Genomic DNA, 17900 nt, shown 5'->3' with positions numbered 1-17900 from the left:
TTATAGAGTTCTTATAAAAATGAGATGACAGTAATAATTCTTTCATCCCATAGAACACAGTAGGTGTTCAAAATGTTTGCATTTATCACTAGGTTGCAAAACAGCAGGCTCTGCTCCTCACTGTCCTCAAAGGGAGTTTATATGAAACAAGCATTAAAGAATTATTGGAATCACAGGTAGGAACTTCAGAGCCCATTTTCTTAACCCATACTTCAGGATGCCAGAACAATGAGATGGGATTAGAGTCCTAGATGGGTAATATGGGGCTCAGATGCTACTCCAAGATGGGTAATATGGGGCTCAGATGCTACTACCCCCAAGAGTTATAAATTGGCTACAAACAAGTGTGCTTAGCCTGGCCCAATTTTTTGTTTCAATTTGATTTAGTTGACAAGATAGAAGAGCTCACAGTTCATCTGTAAAAAGAGAGTCTCCATTTACAAATCTAAACCCTCAAGTTTTCTTTCAAAATATTTCATAAACCATGACAACACTGAGTCAGCATTCCTACGTGCCAGGAGTCTGGTAGAACTTAGTAGCTGCTGTTCCTTTAGATGGGGCATGCATTCTCCACCCACCACAGACTCTTCCGGTGGATCTTTTCCATCTAAGTTACTACCTGGTCTTTGCAGTTATTTTATTTTGCAATCCCTGGACTACAGTTTAAAAATCAGTCTAACAGCAAACACTTCAGAGGTAGGGCTAAACTGGAAGGGGACAAAGAGACTGGCACATCTTCCCAAATTTCTTGGATATTAGCACACTTTCCTCATCCATTTATCACCATCATAATCGCTCTTACTGCTACCATCAAGGACAACTTCAAATTTAAAGCAAAGCAAATTAGTTCCAATCTTGGTCCCAATATTCACTGTCAGCCCCCAGGAGTCAGGAAACACATCTAAGATATGCTTCTGAAATTTTGATGATCCAGCTAAGTTTACCAGTCCTGCACCAAGAGAACAACTAAACATGGCTGACCAACAGGCGGACCTCCCCACCCCAGAGCATCTACATACACACTGCATGTGTAAATGTGGCCACATGGTAGGAGCCTACGCAATGAATAGACATGCTTCAAAATCATACTGTTCTGGGGCACCTGGGTGGCTCAGTCAGTTAAGCGGCTGCCTTCAGCTCAGGTCATGGTCCCAGGGTCCTGGGATCGAGCCCCGCATCAGGCTCCCTGCTCGGCAGGAACCCTGCTTCTCCATCTCCCACCCCCCTGCTTGTGTTCCCTCTCTTGCTGTGTCTCTCTCTGTCAGATAAATAAATAAAATATTAAAAAAAAAATCATACTGTTCTTCTTCTATCTCTCTCTCTTTTTTTTGCTAGTTTTATTCTGTTGAATTGATTACCAAGATCAACCTTTTACACGAGTCAATAATAGCACTTGATTTCACATTAGCATGTCCAGCTCTAACTCGGATTTCAATGATGTACTTCATGGCTTTCACTGCTATGTTGCCAGAATTACTGCCAACATTATTACTATTCTTTTTTAACCAGCTAGCACTATTTATTTTTCACTGATGACTACAGTCTGAATTCAAATGTTAAAGCAAATGCCTAGTCTGCCTTCAGAATGCACCACAGAGAGCTGGGCTAATCATTATAACTTAAAAGATTTGACACTTCCCACTGGTCCTCACTTCATCTGGCAAAATTCTGCAAGCTCAGTGATGAGGCTCTATGACACAATGGCAAGCCACTTGCCACATCTCTACCACACTGAGGTCTCTGTTTTTCAAGACTGTGAGAGTAAGAGGTAATAATTTCTCAAAGTGGGTTTCCAAAGCTAAGAAAATGGAGCGAAGCTTTTAGGATTTCATCAAGATCTCTAAGACAAAGGGATGATTCAAGATCCCTCCCTCCCTCTCCAAGAAAATACAAGTATTCTTACCTGATTCAAACAATCAAAAGAAATCCTGCATCCCAGTAAAGCAAATGACAGTCCAGAATCTCGTTCCTTTCGCCTTTCACTTTGCTCAGCCAAGATTTCTCAGCACGTTCTGAAACCTACTGAGGAAAGATGTTCACAGTCATGCCCAAGAGAGCAGAGTTCTCATTAGCATACCATTACATTTCATCTGTAATGGGCTTGGTGCAGGATGAGATTAAAGTGTATTGATAACAAGAGCCTTCTACGCAAACTCTCCCCTGGGAAAGACTGATACTGAGGGAGAAGTTGCAGAAGATTTGCGGGGCTGAAGGTCATTGATTTCAGCCTTTACACACCTCTCCAGCACAAGTTCTGTGCAAGGTCTATAGCCTGGATCAACAAAAAAGAGCACCTGCTTTATTTGCCACTGGTCACTCAACCAGCAATCAAGAGGGACTGATGCTGCATGCTGGATATTAGTGCGGGCTATGGCTCACATTGAGCTATGTGTACACCAATTTCAGATGAGAAAAGTGATTTTAACTCTTAGGTTCTTGTGCATAAAAAGAATGCAAAGTTTTAGATGAACTAAGAATATGAATAATGCATATACAACAGGGCAAGAATGCTGTGCAACCATTAAATAATTTAATGACCTACAAAATTACTATATTTAATTAAGTTTAAAAGACATTATAATCCTGTTTTTTAAAGCAGACATTATTTATATATGTGTGGTCATGAAGACTGTAAGAAATCACAGCAAAATATTAAGAAGTAATCTGGTGATAAGATTATGGGTGAGTTTTGTTTTCATCTTTTCGATCCTTGGTACTTTCTGAAAGAGCCAGGCGTGTTTTTGTAATGGGGAAGATAAAATGTTTTACCTCCTCCTGAAGAATGTATACTGTATAACAGCATGAAGTTAAACAACGGCGCACAAGAGACAAAGAGAGGAAGAAATAGGCTCATTCACACCTTTTTTCCCTACTAAATCCAAGCTTTCCAGGAAGCATTTTGAGGAACACATAGGGCACTTCATTCCTTGAAGAGTTAAAAGAGACCAGCCCCAAAGTCCAATGGAAATATTAGAGATATAAGTGCCTCCCAATACTGCATTTAGTAATGTGGCTTAGCTACTTTACTGCATCAGAGGGGGAAGCAGATTAAATTATGCTATTAAACCAGTTTGGGTTTTTGTGGGGGTTTTTTTGTATGCATTTATGTTAGACTTCTTGGTATTAAGGAACAGAGGCCAAATCCAGCTAACTTAAGCAGTGGAGGAAAGAGAGAGAAGTAAATTCACTGGAAGGCAGCAAAAGAATTTGAAGATGCAGGCTCTGGAAGGCCAGATATCAGGGCAGATCTAGGGGGCAGGAGGGACTGCCATGGAGATGGATGCCCTCCAACTGCTTTAGGTCTTTCTGTCATGCCACTCAGGATTCAGTTCCTGAGAGACAGCATCTGACTGGCCCAGCTCAGAGCATAGACATATCCCTTCCTTCGAGGAGATCCTTAAACAGACTTCTCAACAAGACCATCCCCAAAGAGGGAAGAGTAATTCTCCAGAATGAAATCAAGGCAGATAAAAACCACAGACACCCACTAGTGACTTGCCATCAGATTTCCGTCTCCTGCCCTTCTCCTTTACAGTGGGTCCCCAAACGCACCCACTGCCCCCTCCAGACCTCCACCACTTCCCTCCCCAAGAAAAGGAGCCCTGCCATGTTCATTCACACCAAGACTCAGGAGGCGACCACAGTCTATTCCGGTAAGATCATAAGTAGATCATATATCATTGCCCCCAGACAGCATTTGAAGAACCATCCCTAAATACCAAGGGGTGAGAATCAAGGGACTGTCAAGCACTGTGGCAGAGCCAGTGGAGAAGTGATGTTGGGCCAAGGGGACCTGCAGTACCCATTGGAACAGCTGGCTCCTGTAGCTAGGAGTGAGACCACCCGGGGGTGAGGGGAAGATAAAATCACTGCAAGTAGTTGAACTTCTACATCTATTTGATTCTGTCTGAATGGCCCTCAGATAAATCTTGTTTGCTAGGATAAGGATGATTTTCCTACTCTACCCGCTACCCCAAGACATGCGTTCATACCCCACCCATTTTACAGATGAGGAAACACACACAGAAGGGTGACATGGCTTCCAGAACAGGAAAGGATGGTTAAAAGTGAGCGTGGTTGAGCAATACTTATTGCAGGATGTGAGACCAAGTCTCCAGATTCCTAGACAAGAGCTCTTGCCTCTCACCAAATTCTTCCTGTGTCGCCTTGACCAGGGCTCTGGCGTCACAGCCTCTGGGGATAAGCAAGTCCAAGTGGTCCCTCCTCATTAGCAGATGATGAAGCAAATGATGTCCCTCTGTCTCTGAACACCCGATCACAGAGGGAGAAACTACCCAGCAGAAGGCAGAGGAAGCCAGAGAAAAACACATGAACTGTACTCAACCCCCCAAAAAAATGCTTCTCTCAAAACCTCAATTCATAAACCATTAACCAATGGTCATTAGCACCACAGGATCTTTTACTTACGCCTACAGGGTAGGGGCCTTCAAAGGCTTGATCCTGACTTCCTATGTTCCATGCTAATTGCCATATCCTTTTTCATTCTTTGCTCCTTGGAATGATTGAAGAATAAATTACTTTTAAAAAACATACATTATTTCATAGAGCATCCAGATTGTGGTCTCTTTATACTGTTTCTTGCTAAAAGGAACAAGAGATCCTTGAAGAAATGGCTGGTTCTGGGTCTGGGACAAGAAATGTATGAATGAAACCTGCAACATGTTTTCATACCAGGAATCAAGGAAGCCAAGGTGATGATCAAGAAGATTAGAACTGTGTAAAAAGAACTAGAGGTTCTCTCTCAAATAGGTCAATTTGGGCATCAATTTTTTTAAAAAATAATTGCAGTAGATTGACACAAACTAAATTTGCTTAAATCCATGATGTTTTAATGATACTAAAAATAAAAAAACACCTCATTGATTACCTGTAAAAGATGCTACCTTTAAAATAACAAATTCCAATTTGCTTTTCTGAAAAGTGATTTAAAAAAGGGGGGGCGGAGATCAAGAATGTACTCTACTTTTCCTATATAAAGGTATCTTGGGAAAGCCAAATCATTAATGAGGGATAGTTTCTCACACTTGAAATATTCCAGCCAATAATTGAGGAAAGAATGACATACCATGAATCTACATGCTTTGCAACCCCTAGTGAAATGATGGAACTAGGCAATGGTCATTGACTGGATGCTTATATAAGTCACCAAAAGAGAGACAAATGAATATTGCAAGCCTCTGAATGATGTGTTCTTCTCAAGTACTCTTTCCAAAATAGTAACACTAAATTGGATCAGCCTCTAGATCTGAGTGCCTGTTTATGGAATATACAAGAAACAACCAACTATGTTAGAGGACAATATGGGGATACAGTAAGCATAGTCCAGACTGTGAAAGACTCTAGGACAAATGACCCCGTTTCTTTAACAAAGAAATTAGAAGTGGAGAGGGAGAGAGAGGATGAGGAGCAAGAGGATGAGAAGGAGGAGGGGAAGGAAACATGAGGAGGAGCAGAATGGAGAAGAGAGAGAGAAGCAAGGGAGGGGAGGGCAGGGGAAGAGAGTGGCCAAGGCAGGAGAGGGGAGGAGAAGAAAGGAGAAGAAACTGTAGATTAAAAGAGGCTGAGAAGACGTGCCAATCAACTTATGCTGTAAGACCAAACCCTCATTATTTAGAACTTTTTTTGAAAACTAGGAGATAATTGCAAAGATTTGAACACTGACTAGATATTTGATGATCTTAAGGGGTTATTGTTAAAAATGTTACTGTGCTAATGGTATTCTAGTCAGACCCTTTAAGCAGTCCTTATCTTTCAGACACATCCTGAAACAGATTCTCTAAAAAAAGAAATAATACCAAAAGTGCAAAAATTGGATGGATGGGTGGACGGGTAGGTGGATGGATGGATGGTGGAGGAGTGGATGAATGAATGGGTGGATGGATGGATGGGTAGGTGGATGGATGGATGGTGGATGGGTGGACGAAGAATGGGTGGATGGATGGATACATGTATGGATGGATAAATGGATGGGTGATAGACAGATAAAGGGATAGGTGGGAGGCTAGATAGATGGGAAATAAGCTTTGCTCTTTAGTATGCAAGTGGAGGGAAGAGTTGTGGTTTAAAGCACTATTGGCTTTGTAGAGGGCTTCCCTCAATACCCTTTCTAAACCCAGCGGGCATGCCAACGCCAGATGCTTATTTGCCTAGAGTTCCAGATGCAGTTTCAGTTCTGCCTTTCAGATGCACTAGTGTGAGACTTTGATTCAGAACTGAGCCACATGGGAAGAGACACTCTGTATTGCACATCTGTCTTGTTGGTTTGGATTGTGGCAACATGACTCTGAGACAGCAGTATGGTGGCTTCTTCTAGATGCTGTAGCCACTTCCTTATTCCAGGATCACTACCAAAGCAGCCTATCCCTCAGCAGATCAGGTCTGTATTTAAGTTGGAGAATTTTTTCTGGAAGTTCAACCCCAATTCTCTGTTTTGAGCCTTCACAATGATTGGGCAAGTTATCTCTATCCCCTAATAAATCCTGTTCCTCTTGAGCTAGCTGGAGTTGATTCTGTTACCTCCAACTTAAGAACCTGTCCAAGCTAAATCTCATGAAAGTGAGCATTGGGCCTCCCTTTGGAGAATATATGCATTCTAATCACTGGACACTGTATGCCAAGCTGCCTCTGGGAACATTTTTAAAGTTAAAAGTGATGGGCACTCTGACCCAATGAATTCTTCATTAAGTCAGAAAAGAAATTAGTTTTAAGTACACAGGGCTGCCATATTGGTACCTTACCACCTCATACGCTTTGCCAAGTAATGAAAAATCCCTTTGAATCTCAAAGCAGTCCCATTATCAGATGACTATTTATAGATTCACCTTTACACTTGTCTCTGTTGAATCTTGACCTCAAACCTCAAGCGATAGAAAAGAGGTCCCTTCTGTTCTAAGCTGGAGAGACTGTTTCCTATTAAACCCCTTTTGCACCTGTTATATGTTGAACTTGAAATTGAGACTAATGGATGTACTTCACTGCAGTGGAGAGCCCAGGTTCCTTCTATGAGGGAGGTCACAGCTCCGACCATAGTCGCAGAGCCCAGGAGGAAGGTGACGTGTCACAGAGCAGTGCGCTGTGGCTCTTCTTTTCTGGGGGGTTCACAAAGCCCTTGTTCCCAACAATATTGACAGTCCTGCTTTTCTCATAGAAAAAAATAGATACACTCCTCTGGGGCTGCAGAGTTTCTTTCCCCAAATTTACTCAGTCCCGCCTTCAGTACAAAGGGCAAAAGACAAAGGCAAAAGATTGAGTATATGGAAAGGACTGGGATTTGGAATCTGAAGATTGAGGCTTTTTTCTCAGTGACCTTAATCCCTCTGTTCCATTTTCCTTTTTAGGAAAACGGAGACTAACAAAAATCTACCTTGCTGAAAGTTTCACATAGACAATATTTTTTTTAAAGTTCTTTGATAACTCTACAGCTTAATGTGAATGAGTTACCATATTAATTAGGCCACATGTGGATGCCCAAGTGTGGTTGGTTCCATGCATTTAAACCTTAGAGCACAGTTCTTTTCTTGGTGTATTCCTCATGGGTAGCTCTAATGATCTCCCCATTAGAGTTTAACAAACTCAGCCTTGGGAAGAAGGGGTGTCTTTGTTGTTTTTGAAACACGTAGAGGGTTTGAAATGTAGGTAAGACTGGAATCTAAAATTTTCCTCATTTTCCTACTGCTAGAAAACCACGGGGCTATATAACCTTTGCAGAATATTTGGAAATTCTTCTCTGGTGATTCATCTTTTTCCAAAACCACAGATATGGATTTATTGTTTTGGCAGTGAAAAATTTGACTGGTTTGCCATACAAGATTATGAAGGCAGATTGGGGAAAACAGGCTGCAGTTGCATTTATCTTCATTTCAGGAACAAGGTGACAGTATCTCTTGATGTAATTCAGTCCCTCTACATAAACCTCAGAGGCTTAGCATCTCCCACCTGCACAGTGCACTTGTGGAAAAAATACCACATTTTTCACACTATAAGGATCCCAGAAGAAGATAGAGAAAGGGGGGCAGAAAATTAATTTGAAGAAATAATAGCTGAAAACTTCCCTCATCTGGGGAAGGAAATCAATGTTTAGATCCAGGAAGCACAGAGACCCTCCTCTCCAAAATCAACCCAAGGAGATCCACACCAAGACACAGGGTAATTAAAATGGCAAAAGTGATAAAGAAAGGATTTTAAAAGCAGTTAGAGAAAAGAAGACAGTTACATATAAGGGAAACCCCATATGGTTATCAGCAGATTTTTCAGCACTTTGCAGGCCAAAAGGGAGTGGCATGATAAATTCAAAGTGCTGAAAAGGAAAAATCTGCAGCCAAGAATACTCTATTCAGCAAGGTTGTCATTTAGAATAGAAGGAGAGATAAAGAGTTTCTCTAAAAAAGAAAAAAAAAGAGTTTCTCAGACAAACAAAAACTAAAAGGAGTTCATGACCACTAAACCAGCCCTATAAGAAATATTACAGGGAACTCTGTGAGTAGAAAGGAAAGAACATAAGTGAGAGTATAAAAAGGAAAAAACACAAAAGCAGTAAAATTAAGTATTTCTGTAAAAATCAGACAAGGGATTCATAAAATAAAAGTAAAATACGACACCATAAACCTAAAACATGGGGAGGACAGGAGTAAAGAATGGGTTCAAATTTAAATGACCATCAACTTAATATAGACTGCTATCTATATGCAGATGATATATACAAATTTAATGATAACCACACATCAAAGTGCAAAATAATAAATATGCAAAGAATAAGGAGAAAAAAACCAAAATATATCACTAAAGAAAGCCAACAAGCCATGAAAGAAAGGAAGAGAAGAAAATATCAAGAAAAACTACATAAACAACCACAAAACAAGTAACAAAATGGCAATAAATACATATCTATCAATAATTATTTGAATATAAATGGACTAAACTCTCCAATCAAAAGATATAGGGTGACAGAATGGATAAAAAAACAAGACCCATCTATTTGCTATCTACAAGAGTCTCATTTCAGACCTAAAGACACCTGAAGATTGAAAGTGAGGGAATGGAGAAACATTTATCATGCAAATGGACATCAAAAGAAAGCTGGAGTAGCAACAAATATCAGACAAAATAGACTTTAAAACAAAGACTGTAACAAGAGGCAAAGAAGGGCACTAAATATAATCATAAAGGGGACAATCCAACAAGAAGATATAATGATTATAAATATTTATGCACCCAAACTGGGAGCACCCAAATACATAAAACAGTTAATAACAAGCATAAAGGAAATAATTGATATTAATACAGTAATAGTAGGAGAACTTAACACCCCACTTTACATTGATGGACAGATCATCCAAACAGCAAATCAACAAGAAAACAGTGGCTTTGAATGACACACCGGACCAGATGGATTTAACAGATATATTCAGAACATTCCATCCTAAAATAGCACAACACACATTCTTTTCAGGTTCACACAGAACATTCTCCAGAAGAGATCACACATTAGGCCACAAAACAAGTCTCAACAGATTGAAGAATAATGAAGTCATACCACACATCTTTTCTGACCACAATTTATGAAACTACAAATCAACGACAAGAAAAAAATCTGGAAAGACCACAAATACATGGAGGTTAAATAACATGCTACTAAACAATGAATGAGTCAACCAGAAAATCAAAGAGGAAATAAAAAACTACATGGAAACAAATGAAAATGAAAACACAACAGTCCAAAACCTTTGGGATGCAGCAAAAGTCGTTCTAAGAGGGAAGTATATGGCAATACAGGCCTACCCCAAGAAGCAAGAAAAATCTCAAATAAACAACCTAACCTTACATTTAAAGGAGCCAGAAGAAGAACAAACAAAACCCCAAACTAGCAGAAGGAAGGAAATAATAAAGATTAGAGCAGCAATAAATGATATAAAAACTAAAAAATCAATAGAACAGATCAGTGAAACCAGGAACTGGTTCTTTGAAAAGATCAACAAAATTGATAAACATCTAACTACACACATAAAAAAAGAGAGAGAGTGAGAGGACCCAAATAAATAAAATCACACATGAAAGAGGAAATATAAACAACTGACACCACAGAAATACAAAGAATTATGAGATTATGAAATATTATATGCCAACAAATTGGACAACCTAGAAGAAATGGGTAAATTCCTAGAAACATATAATCTACCAAAATTGAAGCAGGAAGAAATAGAAAATTTGAATAGACTAATTACCAGCAATGAAATTGAATCAGTAATCAAAAACCTCCCAACAAACGGAAGTCCAGGACCAGATGGCTTCACATGTGAATTCTACCAAACATTTAAAGAAGGGTTAATACCTATTTTTTTTCAACTATTCCAAAAAATAGAAAAGGAAGGAAAACTTCCAAATTCATTCTATGAGGCTAGCAATACCCTAATACCAAAACCAAATAAAGACATCACAAAAAATAAATAAATAAAAACAGAGAGAACTACTGGTCAATATCTCTAATGAACACAAATGCAAAAATCTCAACAAAATACAAGCAATAACTGAATCCAACAATACATTAAAAAAATCATACACCATGATCAAGTGGAATTTATTTCCGGCACGGAATTATGGTTCAATATTCACAAAACAATCAGCATGATATGTCACATCAATAAGAGAAATGGTAAAAACCATATGATCATTTCAGTAGATGCAGAAAAAAGGTTTGACAAAGTACAACAACCATTCATGATGAAAACCCTCAACAAAGTAGGTCTAGAGGAAACATATTTCAACATAATAAAGGCCATATATGAAAAACCCACAGAAAAAATTATCCTTGATAGGGAAAAACTGAATGCTTTCCCCCTAAGGTCAGGAACAAGACAAGGATGTTCATTCTCACCACTGTTGTTCAACATAGTACTAGAAGTCCTAGCCTCAGCAATCAGACAAAAAAAAAATGAGGCATCCGAATCGGCCAAGAAGTCAAACTCTCACTCTTTGCAGATGACATGATACTCTATGTGGAAAACCCAAAAACTCCACCCCAAAATTGCTAGAACTCATACAGGAAATTAGCAACATGTCAGGATATGAAATCAATGCACAGAAATCAGTTGCATTTCTATACACTAACACTGAGACAGAAGAAAGAGAAATTAAGAAGTCGATCCCATTTACAACTGCACCAAAAACCATAAGATACCTAGGAAAAAACCTAACCAAAGAGGTAAAAGATCTGTACTCAGAAAACTATAGAACACTCATAAAAGATTGAGGAAGACACAAAGAAATGGAAAAATGTTCCATGCTCATGGACTGCAAGAACACATATTGTTAAAATGTCTATGTATAGAGATATCTATACATTCAATGCAATCCCTATCAAAATACCATCAACTTTTTTCACAGAGCTGGAACAAATAATCCTAAAATTTGTATGGAACCAGAAAAGACCCCAAATAGCCAGAGGAATGTTGAAAAAGAAAACCAAAGCCGATGGCATCACAATTCCAAGCTTCAAGTTATATTACAAAGTTGTAGCAATCAAAACAGTATGGTACTGGCACAAAAACAGACACATAGATCAATGGAACAGAATAAAAAACCCAGAAATAAACCCACAATTATATGGTCAATTAATCTTCGACAAAGGAGAAATAAATATCCGATGAGGAAAAGACGCTCTCTTCAATAAATGGTATTAGGAAAACTGGACAGCAACGTGCAAAAGAATGAAACTGTACCATTTTCTTTCACCATATACAAAAAATAAACTCAAAATGGATTAAAGACCTAAATGTGAGACCTGAAACCACAAAAATCCTAGAAGAGAGCACAGGCAGTAAATTCTCTGACATTGGCAGCTGTAGCAACATTTCTCTAGCTAGGTCTCCTGAGGCAAGGGAAATAAAAGTAAAAATGAACTATTGGGACTACATCAAAATAGAAAGCTTCTGCACAGTGAAGGAAACAACCAACAAAACTAAAAGACAACCTAAGGCAACCTAAGGAATGGGAGAAGATATTAGCCAATGACATATCTGATAAAGGGTTAGTATCAAAAATATATAAAGAATTTATACAATTAACACCGAAAAAACACATAATCCTATTAAAAATGGGTAGAAAACATAAACAGACGTTTCTCCAAAGAAGACATCCAGATGGCCAATACACACATGAAAAGATGCTCAACATCACTTGACATCAGGGAAATGCAACTCAAAACCACAATGAGCTATCACCTCACACCTCAGAATGGCTAAAATGAAAAACACAAAAAACAGCAAATGTTGGTGACGATGTGGAGAAAAAGGAACGGAACCCTCTTGCCCTATAGGTGGGAATGCAAGCTGGTGCAGCCACTGTGGAAAACAGTATGGAGTTTCCTCAAAAAGTTAAAAATAGAGCTACCATACAATTCAGGAATCACACTACTGGGTATTTAACCGCCCCCCCCCCCAAAAAATGTAAAAACAGTAATCCAAAGGAATGCATGTACTCTGTTTATTAATGCATTATTTAGAGTAGCCAAATTATGGAAGCAGCCTGTGTCCATCAATAAATGAATGGATAAAGAAGATGTGGTATATATACACAATGGAATATCATTCAGCCATTAAACAGAAGTTTGCCATTTGCAACAATATGGATGGACCTAGAGAATATTATGCTAAGCAAAATAAGTCAGTCAGAGAGAGACAAATACCACCTGATTCCACTCATGTGGAATTTAAGAAACAAAACAAAAAAGGGTGGGGGGGCAGAGAGAAAGACAAACCAAGAAACCAACTTGTAAGTACAGAGATCAAACTGATGGTTACCAGAGGGGAGGGAGGTAGGTTGATGTATAGGGGTAAAAAATACCATATTATCCTTTGATAGAACTTGTGGGGAGAGGACCAAGAGAAGTAGAAAATTTACTTATATCAAAGTCTAGCCTGACTCAATGTTCTCTCTGGCCAACGGGGAAAAGGACAACCAGGTGGAGCTTGACATGAAAGCATTTTGTCTTTCTTGTTTTGGGCAGAACCAAGCCTGAGAAGGAACCCTGCCTGGTGAAAATTGCTTTCTTCCTTGCCCAGAGCAAATACACTGGCAACGATTCACAGATATCCCCCCCCCCATTAGATAGTAGCCAAAAAGCAAGGGGGGAGGGCAACTGGACTCCCCCCCCCCCCCACCCCATGCTGGAGAGGGAACACATGCTGTTTCTCACATTCTCTCTTGCTCTAATTTGTCTGGCTCATTCCCAAGGACAATCTACTTAAGATTCAGGGGAGTGGGGAGAGAAAAAATTCTTGCTTGTGTATATCCACCTGGAGGGATAATGCCTGTGGGAGGACTTAACATCCTGGCTTTTCATTGGTTTGGGATGGTGATAAGGGTTAGGTGGCACCAGAAATGCCCCAGCTTAAAGGGGGTGGCTCATGAAAGGAGAGGGGGAGTCTGATGTTCCCTCTGCTGTGTGGAGGCCAGGACCAAGCCTGTGTGTGAACCAGAAGGTGAGGCAGGGTTTGTATCATGAGGGGCTGAGTTTAGGGTGGGCAGCTCCCCCCTGAGGGAAATGAGTACTCCAGAAATGCAAGGGGCCAGCCCAGACTTCTCTCATAATTCTAAGAGAGACCTCCAGAGCTCAACGATGGGGGAAGCCAGACAGGAATATTGAGCTTGTGGGAGCCAAAGGCAGGATCCAACTGAGATACAGAGCCAAGACAGGGCCAGGCAGCGATGGAATCTAAGCTAATGCAGATGAGACACAACTGCAAGGGGGGTTGATGGTCTTGGGAAAAGACTCCGATCCCCTACAGAGTTTGTGATCCATTTTATGGGTCAGTAGATGAAAGGGACTGGCATGGATTGGGCTGACCAATCATGCCAGGACACGAAGGACAACACCAACGTACTGAGCTGTTCCTATGTAGGCATTTATCAAGCCAGCACAAGGAGAACAGTCACCTTCAAAAAATAAAAATAAAAAATAAAATAACATGAATGGACTGAACTCATCATATGCTCCAGACGCTGTCCTAAAACATTACATGAGTTGTCTCATTGAGTACCCACAGCAATATTCTGAGGATGGCACTGTTCCTATCACCATTCTACATTCCAATTAAAAAGAAAAATAAAGAGTCCAAGAGAAGTGAAACAATTAGCCAAAGGTTATATTGCCAGTAAAATCAAGCATCTGTCCCTTACTCGTAGCTGCCCGATACTCTTAGAGTAAGAGGACATAGTGTCTACAAAGCAGTCAAAATCACAAAGCTAAGAAGAAATCAGATTTAGACTCAGGATGGTGGGAAGAGGTAAGGATTCCACGGTTGCCCCCTGCCAGATAGAGAAATTCCAGTACTTGCCTAAGGTCATGGTGATGGAGCCTTGAAGCCCTCACCCATATCTGGTCCTCTGCTCTTTTGTGGGCATACAGGGAGGTTATGCTCTCCAGGCCCCTGGTAGTCACTGGTCAATGGGCTGTGAGTGACAATGACATGTGTCACTTGCAGATTGAAGTATTTAGTGCAGAGGCATTTAGAGGGGGTGTGGGTTCTCCATGATCTCTCTTCCTCTGCTCTGGTGACCCTGATAACTGCCTGTTCCAGATGATAGGTTACACAATCCCTGAGTCACCACTTGGAAGAAACCTATTCCAGAGAGTCATCGGACCAGGACTGCACTTTGCATAAGCAAGAAGTAAATGCTTCTCTGTCAAGCAACGATTTTTCCAGAGCAAGCCCCCTACCCATTTTGATGAACATAGCCACCAGATTAACACCAGTTCATGAAGAGGACTCCTTAGCTAAATCTTGTATCTTCTTTGACATTTCTTTCAGTCCAATAAGTGCCACAAATCAGAGACAAGCCATTTGAGACTCTTGACTCTGGGAAACAAACCGAGGGTTGAGGAAGGGGAGGTGGGTGGGGGGATGGGATAACTGGGTGATGGGCATTAAGGAGGGCACGTGATGTGATGAGCACTGGGTGTTATACGCAACTAATGAATCATTGAACATTATATCAAAAACTAATGATACATTGGCTAATTGAATTTAAACTTAAAAAATCAAATGGTTTTATTCCTGGATGACCACATAAAGAGAAATGAAATTTGACCCCTATCTTACACCACTCACAGAAATTAACTCAAAATGGATTAAAGACTTAAACGTAAGACCTGAAACTGTAAAACTCCTACAAGAAATCTCAGGGAAGAAGCTCCTTAACATTAGCCTTGGCAATGATTTTTGTGAATATGATGCAAAAAGTACAAGCAACAGGTGGGATTACACCAAACGAAAACTTCTGCCCAACAAAGGAAACGAGCAACAAAATGAAAAGGCAACCTACAGAATGGGAGAAAACATTTGCAAACCATATGTCAGATAAGGGATTAATCCAAAATATGTAAAGAACTCCTATAACTCAATAGCAAAAAAACAAATAATCCAATTAAAAAGTGGGCAGAACTAGACATTTTTTTCCAAAGAAGACATCCAAATGATGAACCATACATGAAAAGATGCTCAATGTTACATTTCATAATATACTAAAATCTCTCTAATTCAGTCTCAACTCTAAGACATAAATATAAATGGGAAGTAAATATAAAATGTCTCCAGGTCACAGAAAATTATGAAATAAAGTCTGCATTTTACCTGTGCAGAACTTGTTGACTTTTAATTGACAAACAGTTCTAACCAACCATTCTTTTTCTTCCAATCACAGAAAACTGGAAAACTCCAGGTCTCTAGAAGCAGGCACATAGGTGATAAGAGTAGCACGTAAAGGAGGTCTAGAGACAGTGACTCAGCCATGACAATGATCAGTAGTCAGAACGACAACCTGAGTCATTTTTGCTTAACAATCTCTAACACAGCAGGAGAATGTGTAACAGATTTGAAAACATTCCCTTCAAGATTTTTTTTAAAGCTTGGGGTTTAAAAGAAAACAGTCCCAAGTTTTAAAGCTGTCAAAAATATATAGAGAGAGAGACAGAGACAAAGAGATAACTAGACTAATCCATTTTGAATGCTATTGCGATTTGGGGAAAATTTTTATTTATTTATTTATTTATATTACTTATTTATATCTGCATTTTGCTTAACCATATTAAAATGTTTTGCCATGATTGTGTATTACTTTTGTGATACAAAGGTATTTTTTTTTCAATAGATGAATACAGATGTGAAAAAGTCACATAGAGTAACCTAATTTCCAATGAGGCTGAAAAAGGAGGTGTCAACTCTGCTAGTCTCTTCTTATGTATTCTTAGAATCTTTTTTTTTTTTTTAAAGATCTTATTTATTTGACAGAGAGAGACACAGCGAGAGAGGGAACACAAGCAGGGGGAGTGGGAGAGGGAGAAGCAGGCTTCCCATTGAGCAGGGAGCCCGATGCGGGGCTCGATCCCAGGACCCCAGGATCATGACCCGAGCCGAAGGCAGACGCTTAATGACTGAGCCACCCAGGCGCCCCTCTTCTTATGTATTCTTAAATGAAGAACAACCACTACAAAAAAGAGAGTTCCTCTTCCTTCTCTTGGCTTTATGAGGTAGACTGTGTCCACTTCAGACTCCATCTTGGTTGAACTCGTAAGTCGGCTGTCTGATCCCAAGGGACTTTTAGAAATAATGAGGCAACAACTAATTTAGTTGGGCCTAATGGAACAGAGCGAGTTCTACCTGCTTATTCATTTCACTAATCAGAAAACAGGCTGAGCTGCCCTTCATGCCCCGGTAAACTGAACTTTGGATGCACCATAAGAGATAAAGTTTCTTCTGAACTGGATAATTAAGTTGGTATTTACATAAGAGAATTGATACCACCAAGTGGCACAGAGCTGTGACCACGTACTTAAGCCTGTTGCCTCATAGATGAGTCCAAAGGTATAGGCATAATTGGAGACTAGCATGTTTTCCATTCCAATGTGTTAAGTTCAGGGTTGATATGTTCAAAAGATTTAACTACTGGTTCAGCCCGAGCCCTGACCCAATTAGAACAGATGCCAGGTAAACAACTGGTATACCTATAGCAGCGCGTTCCTGCCGAACATCAGTGAGTTCTAAGCCTTGTAAATAGAATAATCACAAAAGTAATTGATTAATTAATTTTTTGAAAAGGCTCTGCAATACATTCGGAAAGAGACCACGAATAGTAGGTTTTACATAGACCCTTCTGAGCACCATTAAAGGGGAAAAACATCAGAAAACCGTCATGTTTCTGACAGGCCTGCCAGCATTGCTGGGTGAGGAGGCTACTTCCAGCCAAACCACAATTCCTGCCATAATGAAAATGAATTAGGAGATGGAAGAAAACATCTGGCTCTAGTTGAGGCAGGCGGTAAGCCAAATTACTCTTGAAAACCCTTTGGAGGGAGAAAAAACAAACTCAACTTGGAGAGGAGAAAAATGAGATTATGAGCAATGCTTCAAATCTTGCCAGGAAGAGAGAAGCTGCCTCCCATCAGCAGGCAGAACTGGGTGAGCGGACACATTTATCAGCAGCTTACCTAAGTGTCGAGTGTTTTATAGCGGGTAAGCAGCTGAGTGAAACTCGCAGACACAGCAGAACCACACAGATTCGATGATAAATGAGGAAATGAAGGCCCAATATCGATGCATCTTTCCATTTCTTTTAGTGAACATTCAGTAACATGGGGCTTATCTTAAATTTCTTGATTTTCAAATGTAGGCGAACAAGGTTTTAAAAAACATTGTATCAATCACTCTATGTGGGACAAATTGAACATATGCAGGCCATGAGTTACAGCCTCTGATTTAATCCACTGCTTCCTTCATTTAAATATATTCCTCAAGCATCTACCAAGTCCCAGATACTGTGCAGGACCCAAAGAATGTAATTCCTAAGACAAAATTCCTGCCTTCAAAAATCGTACAGTCTCATGTAAG

At 39.9% G+C, this 17900-nt stretch overlaps 1 protein-coding gene across 2 annotated transcripts in view; it reads right to left on the bottom strand.

Moving 5' to 3' along the window:
* Positions 1-17900, bottom strand: part of ASAH2 (N-acylsphingosine amidohydrolase 2) — an 89807-nt gene that overhangs the window by 65992 nt on the left and 5915 nt on the right. The window contains exon 2 of one of the 2 annotated variants that reach the window (XM_036123413.2): positions 1904-2019. The exons of the other annotated variant lie outside the window; for it this stretch is intronic. The gene's annotated coding sequence lies outside the window, so the exon portion shown is untranslated. The remainder of the gene's footprint in view (positions 1-1903; positions 2020-17900) is intronic. 2 annotated transcript variants of the gene reach the window in all.

The sequence above is a fragment of the Halichoerus grypus genome, chromosome 7 (assembly GCF_964656455.1).
Source record: "Halichoerus grypus chromosome 7, mHalGry1.hap1.1, whole genome shotgun sequence".
NCBI lineage: Eukaryota > Metazoa > Chordata > Mammalia > Carnivora > Phocidae > Halichoerus > Halichoerus grypus.
The sequence above is the reverse complement of the archived record's forward strand: the minus strand, read 5'-3'. Positions and strand labels throughout refer to the sequence as shown.